Source organism: Musa acuminata, chromosome BXJ3-7 (assembly GCF_036884655.1).
Source record: "Musa acuminata AAA Group cultivar baxijiao chromosome BXJ3-7, Cavendish_Baxijiao_AAA, whole genome shotgun sequence".
Classification (NCBI taxonomy): Eukaryota; Viridiplantae; Streptophyta; class Magnoliopsida; order Zingiberales; family Musaceae; genus Musa; species Musa acuminata.
This window is the reverse complement of record NC_088355.1, coordinates 18,000,210-18,021,503: the sequence shown is the minus strand read 5'-3', so window position 1 is coordinate 18,021,503 and position 21,294 is coordinate 18,000,210. Positions and strand designations below refer to the sequence as shown.

At 42.7% G+C, this 21,294-nt stretch overlaps 1 pseudogene; it reads left to right on the top strand.

Annotated features, from left to right (window-relative positions):
• The first annotated feature begins 299 nt into the window (after window positions 1–299).
• The window catches only part of LOC103992018 (pyruvate kinase isozyme A, chloroplastic-like), a 41,846-nt pseudogene continuing 20,851 nt past the window's right edge, over window positions 300–21,294 (top strand).

The window sequence follows — 21,294 nt, the reverse complement described above, 5'->3', positions numbered from 1 at the left end:
AGAGATGATAGTAATATTTGTGGAAGCATGTAGTTGTCCCAACAAGGACAGGAATGAAATACCCATGTTATTACGAAGTATGCCAAATCGGGAAGAAGTTGACATTTATTTTTTTAAAAAAAGTAATAATTCTTTTGTAAAATTTTCTCAATTTACGAGTATTTTTCAAAAAAATATATAGTATAATTTTAACGAGAAGAAGAATAGATTATAGAGAAATAAAAAATAATACCCACAATGCGTCAACAATAAAGATATAATGAGGAAAATTGATGACGACGGTGGTGTCAAGCATGATAAAATGATGAGGAAAATAAAAGTCAATTAAATTAAATAAATTACTTTAAAATTTATTAATGATTTTTATATCATAAATCCTTTTTTTTATGATAAGCCAGCGATGAATACAAGTGGAAGCCTCCAAAAAAAACCCTCTCGTCGTGTGCTTCGTTATCTCCGTACCCCGCCACTTCCAACTCCCGACAACCGCCGGAGTCCCGCCTCTCTCGCCGCCGCCCCCAGGGCTTCTCCAATCGAAGTAGAGAATGGCTCAAACCGTCCACCTTCTCTCTCCTCCGACGCCTTCCCGGCCCCTCTCCAATCTCCTTCTCCGCCCCCCTTCTCCCCCTGTCCTCCGCCTCCTTCCCCACTTCTCATTCCACCGCCACCTTTGTCGCTTCCATCCTTGTGGCGCCTCCACCACCCCTTCCTCACCGCTGGATCTCAGCCTCCGTGCCTCCGACAACGGCGCCAGTAACCTCGCCGCAGCGGCCGTGGCATCGGCAACGATTGATGTCGACGCCGTGACCGAGGCCGAGCTGAAGGAGATTGGTTTCCGGAGTACTAGGCGGACGAAGCTTGTGTGCACGATTGGGCCGGCCACCTGCGGGGCTGAGCAGCTGGAGGCGCTCGCCACTGGTGGGATGAATGTGGCGAGAGTAAACATGTGCCACGGCACTAACGAATGGCATCGACAGGTCATTCGCCAGGTCCGACAGCTTAACAAGGAGGTTTGCGGTCGCTGTGATGATGGATACTGAGGGCAGTGAGATCCACATGGGTGACCTTGGTGGCGCTGCCTCTGCTAAGGCCGAGGTGAAGTTTCCTGACCCTGTAAAAATAAATCTGCTTCCTCTTTGATTGTTATCAATTTGTCTAAATGATGTTATTGCCACTTTTGATAGTGCCACAGACCTAGATCCTTTTTCTTTTTTAATGGGTGCAAAAATGTTAGTTGATGACCTTACCGTATGATTCATGATGTTTATCTTGTTTTATATTTTAATCATTACCACATGCAAGTATATATATATATGTATATATATATATATATGCAAATATGTATGTATATGTATATGCATATATGTATGTATATATATATATATATATATAAATATAAATGGGCGATTGCTTGGGAAAATATCCATTTTTTGGGATTTTCCGGGTTGGTACCCCCTTTTTAAAATTCTCAAACCATCACCCCCTATTTTTAATATTCCAAAGATTCCCCTTAAAAATTGTCATTTTTTCCTGTCCAAATCTAAAGTTTTCCCGTCAACTGTTTATAGTGTTTTGCTTTAAAAACACTATAATAGTGTTTTGTGGATAAAAAACAACCCACAAAACACTGTAAATTGTTGGTGAGAAAGCACTGTGAACAGCTTTTTTTGGGGGGGGGGGGGGGGGGGGGGTATTTTGGGGATTTTTTAAATAGTGGGGTGATGGTTTGGGAATTTTGAAAAGGGGGTACCATCCGAGAAAAACCCAAAAAGAGGGTATTTTCCCAGCAATCGCCATGTGTGTGTGTGTGTGTGTGTGTGTATGTGGGAAAAATGAGTTTTTCGATTTAGTTGGAAGATTTTGACCCATGATATTTTGCTTTCTTTATATTTTGCACATGTCAGATGCAAGAATAAGATATTGTAAGTTATTTCCATTAGAATATATATTTATCAGGGAAAATTGAGTTTATTCATTTGATTGGAAGGTGCTACACATTATATTCTGTATTTTGTTTTTTGAGTTCATTTCGTATTTTGGTCTCCGTCACTGAATGATTCTTTTTTCTCATCCTCCAATTCCAGCCGCCAATGCTGCATCTTCTCATGTTTCTCACCAAGATTTTGACTTAACTCTTAACTAAATTAACATGTTTGTCAAATAACCTCCAATCATTTGTGGCTTTGATTGGAGGAGATGAGGTTGCGACAAAATTATTAGTAGCCACAATATGTATTTAGCTCCTGGACGCCATTACTTACTCAAAATACTAACTTTAGTTAGTGAAAATAAAACGAGCAATAACTATGCTATGCCACATTGCACACCTTTAATTGCTAATATCATGATTATAGGAATTAAGCCATATTCTTATTATAGTTAGTATTACATTTCATGTTTAAAATTTAAAGTTTCTAAATATGTTGACAACCTTCATGTTAGTCTTTGGTAAAAATATTATAATAAATCATTTGAATGTAGCTTGGTTTTCTTCTTCTTTACGCTTTTCTCATCTTGCCCACACTTTTATTCAAATTATGCTTGTAGGCATCTGAGACAAGAGCTTTTAACTAATTTTGGACTCAATCCCTTGTAGAAGTTTTGTAAAATTGGAATTTGGTTAGGGAGCTAGCACTTGAATGGATTGGGTCGCTATTGAGTAGATCAGGCTCTAAATTTGGCTTTTTTTAAAACAATATTAAATTAGTTGGAAAAGCTTGAAATTGTATGAGATTGCTTTATGATCAGATCTAGTTTGGTGTATCCCATTGGTATATTCAAAGTAACTTTACCTTCTCAGCACCTGTCAAAATTCTACTAATTATTTTCATAGTTGACGTAGAAAGTAGGATCTGGGAAACATACAAATATATAGTTGATACAGGGTGTGTTAAGTAACTGAGTGCCAAATTGTGATTGCAGATGTACGTTTATGTATTTTATGTATCATTATCCAGGGAATGCTTGATTTCTATTGATATTCTAGATTCATTTTGTAGGTGCTGAGGATCTTTGAATGTTTTATACACCTTTTTGCTGCAATGTCAACATGTTTTTGGAGGAAAATAGCATGTTGTTAGGATCAGTATCATTTAAATAACTTTATGTACTCTAACACAGTATTTTTTCATACTGGAAAAGACTAGCCTGAAGTTACATAGCACATGCTGACACTTAAAGGGTTCCTTCCTACCATGGGTCAGTTTGGATTTTACAATCATTTTAGATGCAAGAACTAGCTTTGCAAGCTAATACTACATTGAACTTTTTTGGCATTCATGTGATATTTAGGTGTTCTCATTGATATTAAAATGTAACTCCACTTTTTTCCTTATCGACCGAGTAACTACTGTTAGTGCTAGCATCATCCATTGTCACTTTCATGTTTGTGGTCATGTACATTTCCCTTGAACAATTATACTGCTATATCAATTAAGAGAGAATTCAAATAAAGCTAAAGCTATTCTATTGACCACATTTTTTGTTTCAGGTGGAGAAAAAGATGGATTCGTACTAGCTTGAAATAAAATATCATTTTAAAAAACATATTCTTTTTTGCTTTTCACATTTTAGTTCTCTTTTTGATAGTTCAGAAAATTTTGGCTGGAAATTTCTTTTCCATATTAAGTTTAAGTTGGAATTTTGGAGTCCACATGCTGTTGAGGGATTACCTTGTTCTTGAAACATTCTTAATAAATATTGCTTCAAATTTAGAAGTTGTGTGCCATTGAATGCGATAACCTTGTTCCTGAAACATCCTTGATGGATTTTGACCGTCTTACTTTTGCTGCTACTGTGAATTGTCTTAAATCCACTGGCTTCTACATGCTAGACTGATTAAAGTTGCTACTACTGGTAAATTAAGGCATATTCAGGTATATCAAAATCCATGTTTCTGATACCTCACATTTTATCCATTTGGATGAATAGTTATTTAAGACATTGCTTTATGCAGGATGGTGAAATTTGGACATTTAGTGTAATAGCTTTTAACTCGCCTCTTCCAGAACATACGATCCATGTGAATTATGATGGCTTTGCTGAAGGTTAAGGCCTTAAAATTCCATCTTTATGTTGGAGATAAATTAATAGTTTTTTTTTTCTAAATGAAGAAACTAATCCAACTTCTGATTTGATTTTCAAAATAATTTGGACATACTTCAGATGTAAAAGTGGGTGACGAACTTCTTGTGGATGGAGGAATGGTCAGGTTTGAGGTGATTGAGAAGATTGGTCCAGATGTGAAGTGTCGCTGCACCGATCCTGGGTTGCTACTACCACGCGCTAATCTTACATTCTGGCATGATGGTAGCTTAGTGCATGAATCTAATGCCATGCTTCCTACAATTTCTTCTAAGGTTGTTGCATCCTTGTCTATCCTCATTTTGTTAGAAATTTTCACAAACAAACTAGTAGCAAATGTACTAAGCACATGTTACCATTGTCTTTTATCAATCATTAAATTACAGTTTTTTTGTTACATTATGAATTTCTTTTCACTAACATGTTTGAGTAAAGATTGATTTGATTTATACATAAATTTGACGCACATTTTATCTTACTTATTTAAGATCTGACGAACTTTCTATATTATCTTTTGGCGGGGTGGTTGGATGGCTGCCTAATCCTTCTCTGGCAAAGTAGCATCTGCAGCATTTTGAGCAGTGACCTGAACATATCAATCATTAAATTACAGTTTTTTTTGTTACATTGTGAATTTCTTTTCACTAACATGTTTGAGTAAAGATTGATTTGATTTATACATAAATTTGATGCACATTTTATCTTACTTATTTAAGATCTGACGAACTTTCTATATTATCTTTTGGGGGGTTGGTCACTTGGTTGGATGGCTGCCTAATCCTTCTCTGGCAAAGTAGCATCTATAGCATTTTGAGCAGCGACCTGAATACTAATGTAATGCTTTGTGGATATCTGGTTTAGATTTTGTGGCAACTATACTCCAAAATTCTGTCTGACCAAAATTATGGAAACACTGACTCATAAATCTTATAGCCTTAAGCTAATTGTTAATGACTAAACTGAACCTATAGTCTCAATTGAACCTTAGTGCACATTGTTGTATTTCCAACATTGAAAATAAGACAACGACAAGAAGAAGCTGTTGTATTCCAACTATTTAGGGTCAGCTACATGGTTTTTTATTTCGCAAAGTTCTTTATTCAGAAGTGAGAACCTTAGAGCCAAAGTCTTTCTTCAGTTTACAATGTGCATTGGCGGATAATTTCTATATAGGAGTGCTTAGCCTCAGGTTATCTAGCTGGATGTTTTGTGATGGAAGTGATTCGTTTTCACATATAGGCTTATGCATGTACCTACATCAGATTCTTTTTGAAGAATTGTAGTTGTTTAAATGATAAGATTAATTAATTGTTTTTAATTTTTTGTTGTATTTTGTGTCTTATCCACCCACTATGTCAATTTTGACAGGATTGGCTTGATATAGACTTTGGTATTGCCGAGGGTGTAGATTTTATTGCTGTTTCATTTGTCAAATCTGCTGAAGTTATTAATCATCTCAAAAGCTACATAGCTGCACAATGTCGGGACAGGTAAATGAAAAATGCCTCTTCCTTTTTCCATTTTATGCATCTTGTTTACTGGAATTCTTGTCTGTTGCATTCTACCAAATAATTCAAACTATGACTTATGTGACTTGGAGAATAATTAAGCATCTAGGCTCTTGCGGATTAGGCACCCCAAAATTTTTGAGGAGTTTTCTTGGTGAACTGATCTTGATAATTATAAATAAAAAATGTTTTGACCATGCTCGAAAGTGACATCAAGACTGAAATATCAGATTTTATTACACTAGTTACTAGAAAATTTAAAATTAGTTAGCAGTTGGTTGTCTTAGTTGTTAGTCCATAGGGCGAACCTAAGAAGCATGGACATAACGCGGACACATACACTATGCTATTTTTCAAAAAATTAAGACACAGATATGACAAGGATATATATATATTTTTAATATACATAATATTTAATTAACATGAATTTTATAGTATTTATATTTAAATTTTATAAACTCAACAATATGAACAAATAAATATCATTATATGTTGAAACCATTAAAATAATATAAATATAAGTATCCAAAGTAAAGATTGAGTACATCAAATCATGGTTCGCATTACCGATCCGTATTGTTGTACCGACTAGCTATTGATATAGTACGTATCAAACCGTACCGAGTGTACCAACACATGGTACAATAGGGTGTACCGATGTATCGCTCGTATCAGTCCCCTGTCATATCAGTATGTACTACCCGTGTCGAGTGGTATACCTCGGTACGACGAATCTTGTATCAAATAATATTTAATAATCACTAGAGTCATTTTCTACATCATTATCACCTCCATTCTGTCACGGACTTAGCTGGTTTTGTCGAAGTCGTGCGGCACCCTTACATATCCATCTGCAAAGGTCAGCCTCCTCGAAACCTCTTATGGTCTCTTAGGACCTACAAAAGAGAAAATGCCTCACTCGGGATCCACAAGCAATCATTTCACTAAACACTTCATAGCTAATGCAAATTACAAACAGACTTTACAAGCTCTGAACGGTCGCACAACAAAGGGTCCAAAATGGTCCACTACAGATCGAAATCCCCACAAGTGCCCACATGACACAACCTTTGTTTGCAAGCCTAGGACGACCACCAAAATCAAAGAAAATAGGGCTGCTAAGCCTACTGCCAACCCCTTATATGCTGTGCAAAGCATAAACAAAACCAAAAGACACGGACATACATAAACATTACATCAAACATCCCGTTTACAGTTTTGTCCGTGACATTCTCCCCCACTTATTCCTTCGACGTCCTCGTTGAAGGCTTTGTCGACACTACAACTCCTTGCCTTTGTTGAGTCTTCAATCTTCTGCTCTAGCTGCAATGTGCCTCTTGGCTCCCAACTGTTCTCCACTGCTGTTGATGAGTAGTCGAACTTTTGATCCGCCATGCTGCTTTAACTCGCCAATGACTTTGACTCTAGTATGGGGTTGGCTGAATTATGTTGGTCCCTGTTAGTTCCTGCGAATCCTTTAGATGAAGGAAAAGACCATCCTTAGTGTGCGTTAGTCTCTCAAATGCCTCATGCCGCTTGAACTGGGTGGATGCCTGTTAGAGCTTTAACGAGCATCGCCTCGTAAACTTTTAAAGTTTTTTGGTCCTTCCTACACAAAACTTGCCTATCGACTCTTCTTTCACTTAGTTGTCACTTCCAAGTAGGTTCGCATCATTTCCGTTTTAAATTGGCATTCTATTGGGAAATGAAACAAACAATTTACTCTCAGTAGCACCAATCACCATTGGTGAAGATTTGATAACTATTGTCTTCTATTAGATTTCTTCAAAGGGTCTTTGAACCTATGCAGAGCTCCTCTGTTGGATAGCTAAGAGAATTGGGGTACTCGGTTTCGCTCATTCTCCTAAGAGTTGAGAAGGCAAAGGTTACTTGACTTCGCCCGCCTCCTCGAGGGTTATACTCCATGCATCGAGCTGGTTACTGGCCTTCGCCTGCTCTTTGCTCATACTTCTAAAGTACTCGAAGTGTTTACACTCTTTGCGTTGAGTTAGCTACTGTGATTCACCTTCGCAATGCCATCGAACTTCTGAAATACAAGAAATTTTCACCCCAACTTGGAGCAAGTCTCTAGTAGTTATGGTCACCTTTGGGATTGTACTATCTTCTCCATCATCTTTGTCGCCTACTCCTATGAGTCGCAAAGGTACAGCACCGCGTACTGCCTACTTCGTTTCTTAGTCGAGCACTCTTGCATCAACCCGAAGTCCTCCACTTTCGGCTATCTTGATGAGAAGCTCGTTGACACCGGTCTTACGAAGTTCCCTAGCCTTTGCTTTTCAGCCTTGTCTCGGTACTTGGAGTTTGCCTCTGCATTCTCCACCTCCTCGGTCCCTTTCACAACCAAGCGCTCTCCCTCCATGAGAGCAAAGGATCGATAACTTTACAGAAGTCCCACCTCTGCGGTACCATGGCGTTGTCATGCCCATGGCCTTACTATCTGTCGCCTCGTATCTGTATCCCTTTCTTCACGATCGGTAGATCTGTCTCTGTGACACTCCTCCGAGTCCACCTTCATTCTAACCGATGCTTGGTTTTGAGTAGCTAAGTCCCTTTAGACTCGTCGTCGCTTCCTCGCCCCTTTCAACCCCCTGCTTCAACACCTCTGTATTCTCCAAGCAATTCCCCTTGGTCGATGGAAAGACAGATTGCAACTCTCATGCATGGCCTCCGCCATCATGTTGTAGGGTTCGCACTGATTTTGTTCTCCTTAGCTTCCTTGGTAGTAACGTTCGCTTACTCGGCCTTGTCCTCAGACTTGCCGGGCTCCCTTAAGCGAATATGGGCTCTGGAGCAGTTCAACTCTCCAACCGCTCCGATCATACCTCTGCATGATTAAGTCCCTCCCATGGGACTTACTAGTACTTGCATTCGAACTTTTCCCTCGATGGTACACAGCCCCCATATACTGATGACTAAGGCTTTCATCCGATGCAAAATTCGATGCATGCACGGAAAATCCGCCTCTGCGGTACCATGGCCTTCACTCTTTGAATTTATAGCCCTTCTTGTCGTCGTATTGTTCACCGAAGTGGAGCTCCCAATAGCTCTCGGTCATACCTCCGTATAATATAGTCCCTCGCGGGACCCGCGGGACCAGATTCGTGTGTATCGTATTGCCACGAACTGTTCCACCACGTTCCGCTACACCATGTCGCCTCCTAGTGACATCTTCATTGCATTCTGATTATTATGGGATGAACTTAGATTATGATCCCTCTATGTGTGGTCGTTACCAACACATCGTAGGGCTTCTTCTATCTTCGATTGTGTTCGTTCCTTTGGCAATTGACCTTTGTCCACCCTATCACGGACTTAGTTGGAATTGCTTAAGTCGTGAGGCACCATTGCGGCAAAGATGTGAACTTAGCTTGAGTTGCCTAAGTCGCGACACACCCTTGCGCCATCTTTTCGGACTTAGCTAGGATTGCTTAAGTCATGAGGTGCCCTTGCGACATATGCGTCCGCAAAGGTTCAGCCTAGTTGCAACCTCGTATAGGTCCCGAAGGACCTGTAAAACAGAAAGTTAATTAGATTGAAAACGAGGGACGGACAAGTCCCGACGTCTCGCGAAGAGGGAAGCTTTACAAGCAATTCAACAAGCACCTTGTGTACACAGGAGAAAAGAGAGGAAGGAGGAAAACAAGGACTTTAGAAGGTAAAACGAACAGTTGCAAGTCCACATACAACTGCTCACCGAGTGCCTGTCAAGTTAACGTGCAAACTTGTGAAAAGTTTTTCAACGCCCGATAGTATACTGAAGCCTCATCTAGCCCTGTGCCACCCGGGGAGTTCTAGGGTGCTGAGATGGCTGACGTTTCGCGCGCAGCTGCGCCTTGCAGAAAAGAAGCCGTGACACGTGAAAACGGAGCTGTTTTGGGCTGTTCGGCCCGACGCGGCAAGCGGTCGCACTGCAGCACTGCAACCTATTCGAACATGCATTTTTACAAGTAAAATCACACAAAACTAAGGCAAAACATGCTGCCATATTTCGGTACAAGCATGCAAAAGCGACAAACGGTTCGTTAAACGATGTTGTTGCTGGTGCGCGACGACCGTTCGTGACAACCCACTCTCGGGTCACACTTAGACGAAGCACCGCTCTAGGACAATCTGTCACCTAGTAGCTCCCGAAGTCCACCGACTTTGTTGAAATTGGTGCACCATTGTCTGGATCCTGGGCCTCTGCCCCTACCATCACAATCTCCGTTGCACACCGCTTCCTTCATGACAACTTGAATGGCAGCACTAGAGCATATTCTTCAAGAGTACCCACCTCCATATCCTCTTGCCCCGTGCCAAGGCCTTTTGAACCCAACTTCGCCTCCACAAGTTGAGTCGTCTTGGTTCCTCCATCAAATGCCTCTCCAAGATAAGGTGTCTGTGCCCAGAAGCTCCCTTCGTCTTTGGCACCATGTAAGATGACTCCGCTCCATCAGAATGAATGACCCATGGAACGACATGATCCCGCTCTTGCCTCTGCAAGAGTTCATATTCTTGACCTCTGTCCAAGGAAAGCTTTGTGCCTCCACTCCATGTTCAATCTTCTATGTCGGCTCTCTTCATGCAGCTTGGGTACTTCGCCAAGTTACACCTAAGTTGCTCCGCTCCTCGATTTGCATTTAGTTGATGATGGTCCTCACGCCCACCATTCCACGGGTCAGCCCTCCATTAAATCTGATCTCCATATCGACTCTAAGTATGGCTTCATTTGTGTTGCCTTGGGTCGCTCCCCTACTTGATCTTGCAATGCATCCCCCCAATGCATTATCTCAAGCGAGATCATACGACGACTCCTTGTCGCTCGCTCGACCCGTTGAGCTTTGTGAATTTGTTTTTGAGGTACTCCTCAACATGTGCGGTCTGTTGCACATGGTTCTCCCTCTAGAGAGCCGGGACTTATCCCTCCTGGATATCTATCCCGTTAGAACAACTTCTCTCTTCGCTTCCTTCTCTTTGAAAGTTTCGGAGACCACCATCCCCTTAGACTACAATGCCTTACTGAACAAACTGTGCATTGTTCTGTCCCTCGCAAACGCACTTACTAGGTTGCGACTCCACGTCAATACAGCCCTCGTTACACCTCTCAAGGCTTAGCAACATGCTGAACTCGCTGCACACTTCAGCCTCGTACGGACGTATCCTTCTCATGCTGAAGAAAAAGTTTCAATGCTCCATGGCGCCGAGTTTCAGTCGCCTTGGGATGGCCACGAACAATCTATCGTTCGTATACAAACCCTTGTATGAGTACTGAATTCTTCAAGTTAGCAATTCTTCTCACCTTTGTGAGCTTTGCACAACTCTTTCGATCGCTGAACAACCTATTCCACCTTGCATGGTCTCATCTTTTACTAAGCGTCTTGCTTGCCTTGAGCACCATCAAGTATAGTTGCCAAAGTTGAGCCATAGCTCAAACTCAGTCATCCCAACCTTTGTGCGCTATGCATTCTTCCCAGCTTGCTTGTCCTCGTGGTGCCTTTTGTGTGAAGGGTTGGCCATTCCTCTGAATGCCAATCTTAGATACCCGCTCCTCTGAGCGACTCCTTTTCCCTGCTTCTCCATGCCCATTTTCCCCCAAATGGTCGTGCGTGCTGGCTGCCCTCAACACAGCCTCGCTAGGTCCCCACGTTTGCATGCCAAGTGTTTCTATGAGTGCTTGTCCCGCTCTGATACCACATTGTCACGGACTAGCTAGTTTTGCCTAAGTCGTGCGGCACCCTTGCGTGTCCGTCCGCAAAGGTCAGCCTCCCATGGTCCCTTAGGGCCCACAAAAGAGAAAACGGGTTAGAGAGAACGCCTCACTCGGGATCCACAAGCAAACATTCCAGGAAACACTTCATAGACAATGCAAATTACAAATAGACTTTATTAGCTCTGAACAGTGGCACAACAAAGGGTCGAAATGGTCCATTACAGACCGAAAATCTCTCACAAGTATCCACATGACACAACCTTTATTTACAAACCTAAAGCGGCCACCAACCCTACTAAAATGGGACTATTAAGCCTTCGGCCGTCCCTCTACATGTTGTACAAAGCAAGGTTCGTCGTACCGTACCGTATCGGCATTTCGACCCGGGCTTGGTACCGGTACGGTACGGTATACCGCTCGGTACACCCAGGTGTACCGAGCGGTACACTCACGTGTACCGAGCACTGTACACTGCTACAGTGTTACTGTACACTGCTACAGTGTTACTGTACACTGCTACAGTACTCGGTACGGTACGGGGCGGTCCGCGTACCGTTGGCCTGTCGGACCGGTACGTACCGCCCGTACCGGGCGGTACAGTCCGGTACGGCAAACCTTGGTACAAAGCATGAACATACCAAAAGACACGGACATACATAAGTATTACATCAAACATCCTGTTTCGAAATTTGTCCGTGATATTCTCCCCCACTTATTCCTTCGACGTCCTCGTCGAAGCCTTTGCCGACTCTGCAACTCCTTGCCTTTGTTGAGTCTTCAATCTTCTGCTCCAGCTGCAATGCGCCTCCTGGCTCTCAACTGCTCTCCGCTGCTGTTTTGGAGTAGTTGAACCTTTGATCCGCCATGTTGCTTCAACTCGCTAATGACTCTGACTCTAGTGTGGGGTTGACTGAGTTGTGTTGATCCCTGTTGGTTCATGCGGATCCTCCAGATGAAGGAAAAGACCATCCTTACTGCGCTAGTCTCTCAAATGCCTCATGCTGCTTGAACTGGGTGGATGCTTGTTGGAGCTTTAACGAGCATCATCTCGTAAACTTCTGAAGTTTTGGGTCCTTCCTCCATAAAATTTGTCAATTGACTCTTCTTTAACTTAGTTGTCACTTCCAAGTAGGTTTGCATCACTTTCGCTTTCGTTGGGAAATGAAGCGAACAATCTACTCTTAGTAGCACTGATCACCGTTGGTGAGGATTTGACAACTATTGTCTTCCATTATCTTCGAAGGGTCTTTGAACATGTGTAGAGCTCCTCTGCTGGATAGATAAGAGAATTGGGGTACTCGGTTTCGCCCATTCTCTTAAGAGTTGAGAAGGAAAAGGTTACTTAACTTCGCTCGCCTCCTCGAGGTTGTACTCCATGCATCGAGCTGGTTACTGGCCTTCGCCTGCTCTTTGCTCACACTTCTGAAGCACTTGAAGTGTTTGCACTCCTTGCATTGAGTTAGTTACTATAATTCACCTTCTCAATGCTATCGAACTTCTGGAATACATGAAGTTTTCACCCCAACTTGGAGTGATTCTCTCATAGGTTTGGTCGCCTCTGGGATTGTACCGTCTTCTCCATCAACCCTGCCGCCTACTCCATTGACTAGCAAAGGTACAGCACCGCGTACTGCCTGCTTCGTTCCTTGGTCATGCACTCTTGCCTGACCCGAAGTCCTTCACTTTCGGCTATCTTGATGAGAAGCTCGTTGACACCGGTCTTACGAAGTTCCTTGGCCTCTGCCCTTCAGCCTTGTCTCGGTACTTGGAGATTGCCTCTGCATGCTCCACCTCCTCGGCCCCTTTCATGACCAAGCGCTCTCCCTCCATGAGAGCAAGGGATCAATGACTTTCACGGAAGTCCCGCCTCTACGGTACCATGGCGCTGTCATGCCCATTGCACTACTCTCCGTCGCCTCGCATCTACATCCTTTTTCTTCACAATCAGTAGATATGCCTCTGTGGCACTCCTCCGAGTCCACCTCCATTCTAACTGATGCTTGATTTTGGGTAGCTAAGTCCCTCTGGACTCGTCGTCGCTTTCTCGCCCCTTTCGACCCCTTGCTTCAACACCTCTGTGTTCTCCAAGCAGCTCCCTTTGGTCGATGGAAAGACAGACTGCAACTCCCATGCATGGCCTCTGCCATCACGTTGTAAGGTTTGCACCGATTCTGTTCTCCTTAGCTTCCTTGGTAGCAACGTTCGCTTACTCGACCTTGTCCTCTAACTTGTCGGGCTCCCTTAAGCGAATATGGGCTCTAGAGCAATCCAACTCTCCAACTGCTTCGATCATACCTCTGCATGATCAAGTCCCTTCCATGGGACTTACTGGTACTTGCATTTGAACTTTTTCCATTGGTGGAACACAGCCCCCATATACTGATGACCAAGGCTTTCAACCGATGCAAAATTCGATGCACCCACGGAAGACCCGCCTCTGCGGTACCATGGCTTCACTCGTTGAATCCATAGCTCTTCTTACCGTCGTGTTGTTCACCGAAGTGGAGCTTCCAGTAGCGCTCGATCATACCTCGTATGATCTAGTCCCTCACGGGACTATGTCGTGTGTATCGCATTGCCACGAACTATTCTACCACGATCCGCTGCACCCTGTCGCCTCCTGGTGACATCTCCATTGCATTCTGATCCTTGTGGGATGAACTCGAATTGTGATCCCTCCATGTGTGGCCTCTGCCAATACATCGCAGGGTCTCTTCCACCTTCGATTTTGTTCGCTCCTTTGGCAATCGACCTTCATCCACCCACTCTTGGGTCACATCTAGATGAAGCACCGCTCTAGGATAGTCCGTCGCCTAGTAGCTCCCGAAGTCCCCCGACTTCGCTGCAATTAGTGCACCATTGTCTGGATCCTGGGCCTCTGTCCCTACCAACACAATTTCCGCTGCGCACCGCTTCCTTCATGGCAACTTGAATGGCAACACTGTGGCATATTCTTCAAGAGTACCTACCTCTGCATCCTCTTGCCCCGTGCCAAGGCCTTCTAAACTCAACTTCGCCTCCGCAAATTGAGTCGTCTTAGTTCCTCCATCAAATGCTTTTCCAAGATAAGGTGCATGTGCCCAGAAGCTCCCTTCGTCTTTGGCACCATGCAAGATGAGTCTGCTCCGTCAGAATGAAGGACCCATGGAATAACATGATCCTGCTCTTGCCTCTGCAAGAGTTCATGTCTTTGACCTCTATCCAAGGAAAGCACTGTGCCTCCGCTCCATGTTCCATCTTCTATGCTGGCTCCCTTCATGCAGCTTGGGTACTTTGCCAAGTTACACCCAAGTTGCTCCGCTCCTCGTTTTTGCATTGAGTTGATGGTGGCTCTCGCGTCCACCATTCTACGGGTCAACCCTCCCTTGAGTCTGATCTCAATATCGACTCTAAGTGTGCCTTCATTTGTGTTGCTTTGGGTCGCTCCCCCACTTGATCTCGCAATGCATCCATCAATACATTCTCTCAAGCGAGATCATGCGACGACTCCTCGCCGCTTGCTCAGTCCATTGAGTTTCGTGGAGTTGTTGTTTGTTGAGGTACTCCTCAACATGTGAGGTCTGTCTCACATGATTCTCCCTTTGGAGAGCCGGGACTTATTCCTCCTAGATAACTATCCCATTGGAGCAATATCTCTCTTCGTTTCGGAGACCACCATCCCCTTGGACTGCTCCGATTTGCTGAACAAACTGTGCATTGTTCTGCCTCCTGCAAACGCACTTGCTAGATTATGACTCCACGTCAATACAGCCCCTGCTGCACCACTCAAGGCCTAGCAACATGCTGAACTCATTACACACTTCAGCCTCCTACGGACGTATCCTTCACATGCCGAAGAGAAAGTTTCAATGCTCTATGGCGCCGAGTTTCGGTCGCCTTGGAATGACCACGAACATTCCATCGTCTGCATACAAGCCCACGCATGTGTACCGAATTCTTTGAGTTAGCAATTCCCCTCACCTCTGTGAGCTTTGCACAACTCTTTTGGTCGCTGAGCAACTCATTCCACCTTGCATGGTCTCATCCTTAACCAAGTGCCTCGCTTGCCTTGAGCACCATCAAATATAGTTGTTAACGTTGAGCCGTAGCTCAAACTCAGCCATCCCACCCTTTGTGCGCTCCACATTCTTCCAAGCTTGCCTGTTCTCGTTGTGCCTCTTACGCGAAGGGTTGGCCATTCCTCTGAATGCCAATCTCATATGCCCGCTCCTCCGAGCGATTCTTTTCCCTACATCTCTATGCCCGTTTTCCCCTAAACGGTCGCGCGTGTGCTGACTGCCCTCAACGCAGCCCCGTTAGGTCCCCCACGTTTGCATGCTAAGTGTTTCTATGAGAGCTTGTCCCGCTCTGATACCATATGTCACGGACTTAGCTGGTTTTGCCTAAGTCGTGCGACACCCTTGCGTGTCCGTCCGCAAAGGTCAGCCTCCCCGAAGCCTCCCATGGTCCCTTAGGACCCACAAAAGAGAAAACGGGTTAGAGAGAGCGCCTCGCTCGGGATCCACAAGCAAACATTCCAGGAAACACTTCATAGACAATATAAATTACAAACAGACTTTACAAGCTCTGAACAGTGGCACAACAAAGGGTCAAAATGATCCATTACAGATCGAAAATCTCTCACAAGTGTCCACATGTCACAACCTTTATTTACAAGCCTAAAGCGGCCACCAACCCTACTAAAATGGGACTATTAAGCCTTCAGTCGTCCCTATACATGCTGTATAAAGCATGAACATACCAAAAGACACGGACATACATAAGTATTACATCAAACATCTGGTTTCAAAGTTTGTCCGTGACAACATGTCACGGACTTAGCTGGTTTTGCCTAAGTCGTGCGGCACCCTTGCGTGTCTATTCGCATATCAACCTCCTCGAAACCTCCTATGGTCTCTTAGGACCTACAAAAGAGAAAACAAGTTAAAGAAAATGTCTCACTCGGGATCCACAAGCAATCATTTCAGTAAACACTTCATAGCCAATGCAAATTACAAACAGACTTTACAAGCTCTGAACGATCGCACAACAAAGGGTCCAAAATGGTCCACTACAGACCGAAATCCCCATAAGTGCTCACATGATAAAACCTTTGTTTGTAAGCCTAAGACGACCACCAAAACTAAAGAAAATAGGGCTGCTAAGCCTACTGCCAACCCTTTATATGGTGTGCAAAGCATAAACAACATCGAAAGACACAGACATACATCAGCATTACATCAAACACTCTGTTTACAGTTTTGTCCATGACAATTCGGTGATTCATCAACTTTACCTATACAAATATTTTGTTCTCACTTTGGTTTCATCTAAACAGAACTTTGCAACTTCAAGTACTCTAGCATATTCAAATGAATCAAATTTATCTCCATCAATATCCCATATCTTAGTCTCTCCCTTTAAGTATTGTGGAGTTCTCCTAAAAAAAGACAAAGATTTCACTAAATGAATACCGAATCATCTACATGTTGTGAGAAGTCATTTTGTTTCTTTTACAACAGTGCACGAAAGAATAAATACTCTAGTTTCTCTATATGGTAATGATTGGTTAAAGAATCATAATCAGCAAGTGTCTAACTCTACTAGAGTAATTAGCATATCATTGAAAAGAACATTTTGGTTGTGAGGTTGTCCATAATCTAAGTTAATGTTTGTTTTGTGACTATTAATGGACATCTCATGTATTGGAAGTTTAAAGATGTTAAATTTGATGTTTTTGATCCATATGAGGTTCGGGTTCAACGATCTGTCGACTCGATACCACCTTTTGAATGGAAGTTTATAGAAGTTTTGGCGGAGGAGAGAACCTTCGCAGAAAGACCAAGCGTAAAACCGAAAGAAAATAACATCTATTGCTTGTAAAGTCAAAATACTAGTTACATAACTTAACATAACGGAATAAAAACGTGATAGAAAGCTTATAGGTGCATGAAAACATAGGCTGTCTTTGGACAGCATGTCAGTGCTCTCGGCAGATTACGGTTGCTATTGGTTCTTGGTCTCCTCCTCTCTTCACTATTGGAACCTCCTCCTGAGGTTTAGAAAATAGGCAATAGGCATTAGGGACTTCTCATAGCAGCTAGACAAAGCTTTGGGTTGTTGGAACGCGAGGAAGAAGGCTACGGCCGTAAGAAGTTGGCTGCAGTGGTGCAAAATTCTCTCTCTTCTCCTTGCTGCTCTGAGGCTGTAAAACTAGGGCCAGTTGGTCTTTTTACTAAAGGATTGCTTGGTTTCTTTGATGGGGGTGCACCCTTTATTTTATAAGGTGAAGGTTGGCCTAATCCGAGTCCTATTAGGACTTGGATTGTGGTGAGAGGGCTGCCGTTTCTTGGGCTTGGTCTTTGCTTGTCCGAACAGGGCTGAGTAGTGTTGAGATCATCCCTAATCAGTTTCATATGTTTTGATGTGAACTTGTGGTAAATTTTTGGCTTATAGATTTGGTGTTTAATTGATCTTGTGAGTTCATAAATGATTGTTACAAATCTTTGAGTTGGCTTTGGGATTTATGGATTTATCAAGAGATATATTGAATGATTTAGAAATTGCACATGTTTTATAGTATGTAAATGAGAGCTGCATTCATTTTTTCTCTCAATCTTATCGTTTGGATCCTGGGATTTGATTGTGGATGGTTGAAAATATTTGATGAATTTCTTGTTTAAGATAGTTCACACCTCAATATTATTTTTCTGTGACTGTTATTTTGGGGTGTGACAATGGTGCTCATGGTTCAAGTTGGGATTCCTACCCAATATATTAGAACTGTATTGATCCAACCATATCTGACCAAAATTTAAGATTTTGATGTTTGTAGATCCTCATAATTGAATTAGACTAGCATGTGTACATGTGCATCTACTAAATGGTGATGTTGGATGAAGCAAGAGCCCCTCCCAAACCAAAGTTTTCAAACTGGTTGAACACCAATCCGGTGATTGACCAGTATTTGCGATCTAGGCGACTTTGCCCTAATCTGATTCAATACTGGGTATACTGCCTGATATGTGCCATCAGAAACATATCGTGCACCAAGAAATGTTGGGCGCTAAGCCTGCACCATGTACCAATACTACTGTTTTTCTAATTTTAAACCTCCAAGTGTTCACAACCTGTTTAGCTTTTTTAATTCCTCTCTCTCTCTCTCTCTCTCTCTCTCTCTCTCTCTCCCCGCCTTCATCTGCACCTCCACACTGTCTGCACTTCACTCTGCTTCAGCATCAGTCATGATACCAAGTGGTCGTCTTTTGCATCTACATCTTCCTCGGTCTGTGATGCTACTGGTGGGTTCGGCTCAAGACACAATGTCCTCCTTGCCCTCGCCACCCTTTGTTACCCTCCTTGCACGGCATCGTCTCCGCCAACAAGATAGTCGGCTTTGTCTTTGTTTGATGTTCGGACAGTGACCTCGTCTCCCTCCATCACTGCCAGAGTGAGATGTTCTCGAACAATATCATTTGATGTGTCTGTTCCCTCACTAGCTCCTTCTTACCCTTCTTTCTTTCTTAGGTGGTATTGGCCAATACCAATTGGTAATAACCTGTACCGAGGCTTCATACACTGTACGGTACCAATATTATATCAGTCTAGCTGTAGATCAATATTGGTACATCAAGATTTCAATCCTTGCCCTGAACAATGGGCTGGGTGTGAGATTTGTTATTTGGATTAGGGTATTGACCTTTATTGAGCTTCATTGAGCTATGCAGATGAGTGCCAGCCGATCAATACTTAATATGCATCATGCTCTTTCATTGGACTGATATGCATTATATGAAGCGAGCAGTAGGAGTTGGCACTACTATTCATGAATGAGATAGTACATGTTCTGTCTCGTGGATTTGCTGATAGCCTGATTCTAGGTGACTAAAACATAAATTGATCTTTCTTTGCCTTCGACATTTTGAGTTGTTTGTTGCTTTTGGTATTAAATCATGACAAGCAAACCTATGGAACATAGGTATACTTGTCTAATTTTTTCTTCCAGATTATCATACATCACCAAGATTTTTAAGGCTTTTAAAGTCTGTAAGTACCTGCCATTTTCATGCAAAATCTCTTCCATGTTTTTAAGTTTGTCTCATATGATTAAACGCAAAAATGTCAAAAGTTGCCTGACCCTGTTTGTCTTTCCCATCTTCTTGTCAAAAACAAAGTTGATCCTTGTGTGAATAATCTGCATTTTGTTTTACAGAGAAATTGCAGTCATTGCAAAGATTGAGAGCATTGATTCCTTAAAAAATCTGGAAGAGATAATTCGTGCATCAGATGGAGCAATGGTTGCCAGAGGTGACTTGGGTGCTCAAATTCCACTTGATCAAGTGCCTTCAGCTCAGCAAAAGATTGTCAAATTTTGCAGGCAGCTAAACAAGCCGGTCATTGTGGCTTCTCAGCTTCTTGAATCTATGATTGAGTACCCTACACCAACTAGAGCTGAAGTTGCTGATGTTTCTGAAGCAGTTAGGCAGCGGGCAGATGCTTTAATGCTTTCTGGTGAGTCAGCTATGGGCCAATACCCTGAAAAGGCTCTGACTGTGCTTAGAAGTGTAAGTATCCGGATTGAAAGGTGGTGGAGAGAGGAGAAGCGCCACGAGGGAATGGAACTTCCTGGTATTGCATCTTCCCTTTCTGACAAAATTTCGGAGCAAATTTGTAATTCTGCTGCCAAAATGGGTAAGCTTTATCATGTTGTTTTATCTATCTGAATTTTGCTAACAATTTGTTGTTCATTGGTAGTTTTTCATTTCTGAAAGTTACGTATGACACTTGTTAGTGATGAGAATTGTTTCAGCTTTATAGCTTGGAGATATTTTCATGTAGTAAATTACAAAATGTCTTGGCTCTTAGTTTCTAACTGTTTGCATATGGTTGCATAAACTTCTCTTTAAATTTTTGCCAAACCATAAGAGATTGAATAACTAACTTTGATGAATTCTATCTTGTCCTTGTGGAGTTATTCCATATTTCAAATCTTTAAACATAACTGCTAGTAATGGAAGTTATCTTGTCATTCTGGAGATATTCCTTAGCTAAATTCTTGAAACATAACTGCTACTAATGAAAGCTATCTTGTCCTTGTTTTTTTTTTTCTTTGCAAAGAAATACTACATTAAATTAAATTAAGGGGAGTTAATACACTGAAAAGAGGGTGAAGCACCCTGCTCTAAAACTGAAGCAAGAGCTTCTTGATAGCAAAATGGAGGTGGAGTAAGTCGCACAAATAAAACTGGAGGTGGAATACCTCGGTCAAAAAATGAACCTTGAGCCTCTTGACAAAAAAATGGAGGTGGTTCACCCTCAAAAAATGAAGAGGAAGCTTCATGGCACAATAAACGAGGAGAAGCTCTTCGCTGAAACCGGGGGTCATGCTGCCTTCCATAGTTGGCCAAGTTGTGAGCCTTGGTGTTGTTTCTGTTGATGTGTGTCCACTGTGTTACTGAGACTTCCTTTGCATGGTAGAGGATGTCTTGGCAGATATAGCGTACTTCCCAAGGGGCTGGATGATGGCTTGAGAGAATGTTGGATAGTGTCTTTGAATCAGTGAACGCTCTAATCCAGGAGGTATTGTTTCGCTAAGCTGCCTTCGAGCCATCAAGAATAGCATAGGTTTCTGCCTGGAGGGGCATGGAGGAGGGATGCATGTCGCAGCCTTCTAACACTGGATTGTTTTCCTTGTGTGTTAGACAGAAGCTGGTACCTACGAAAAGAGAGGAGGGGTCGTGTGAGCCATCACAAAACAAATTGTAAAGGTGATCTTTTGGGGGGTAATCACTTTAGCCAATCCGAGTAGGGTCCCTTTGGTCTCTGGAGCTGAAAATTCAATCATCGATAAGGGAGAGAGCCCTATAACATATGGCTCCAATTTGGCATTGGGGTTGTGAAAGTGACAGTTGTTCCTGTGTTTCTAAAGCAACCAAAAACTGCTTGTTATTAGGGCTATGAGGCAAGTCTTGGAGGGTGGGTCAAGATCTGATCCCTCCTCCAACCTAGAGCCAT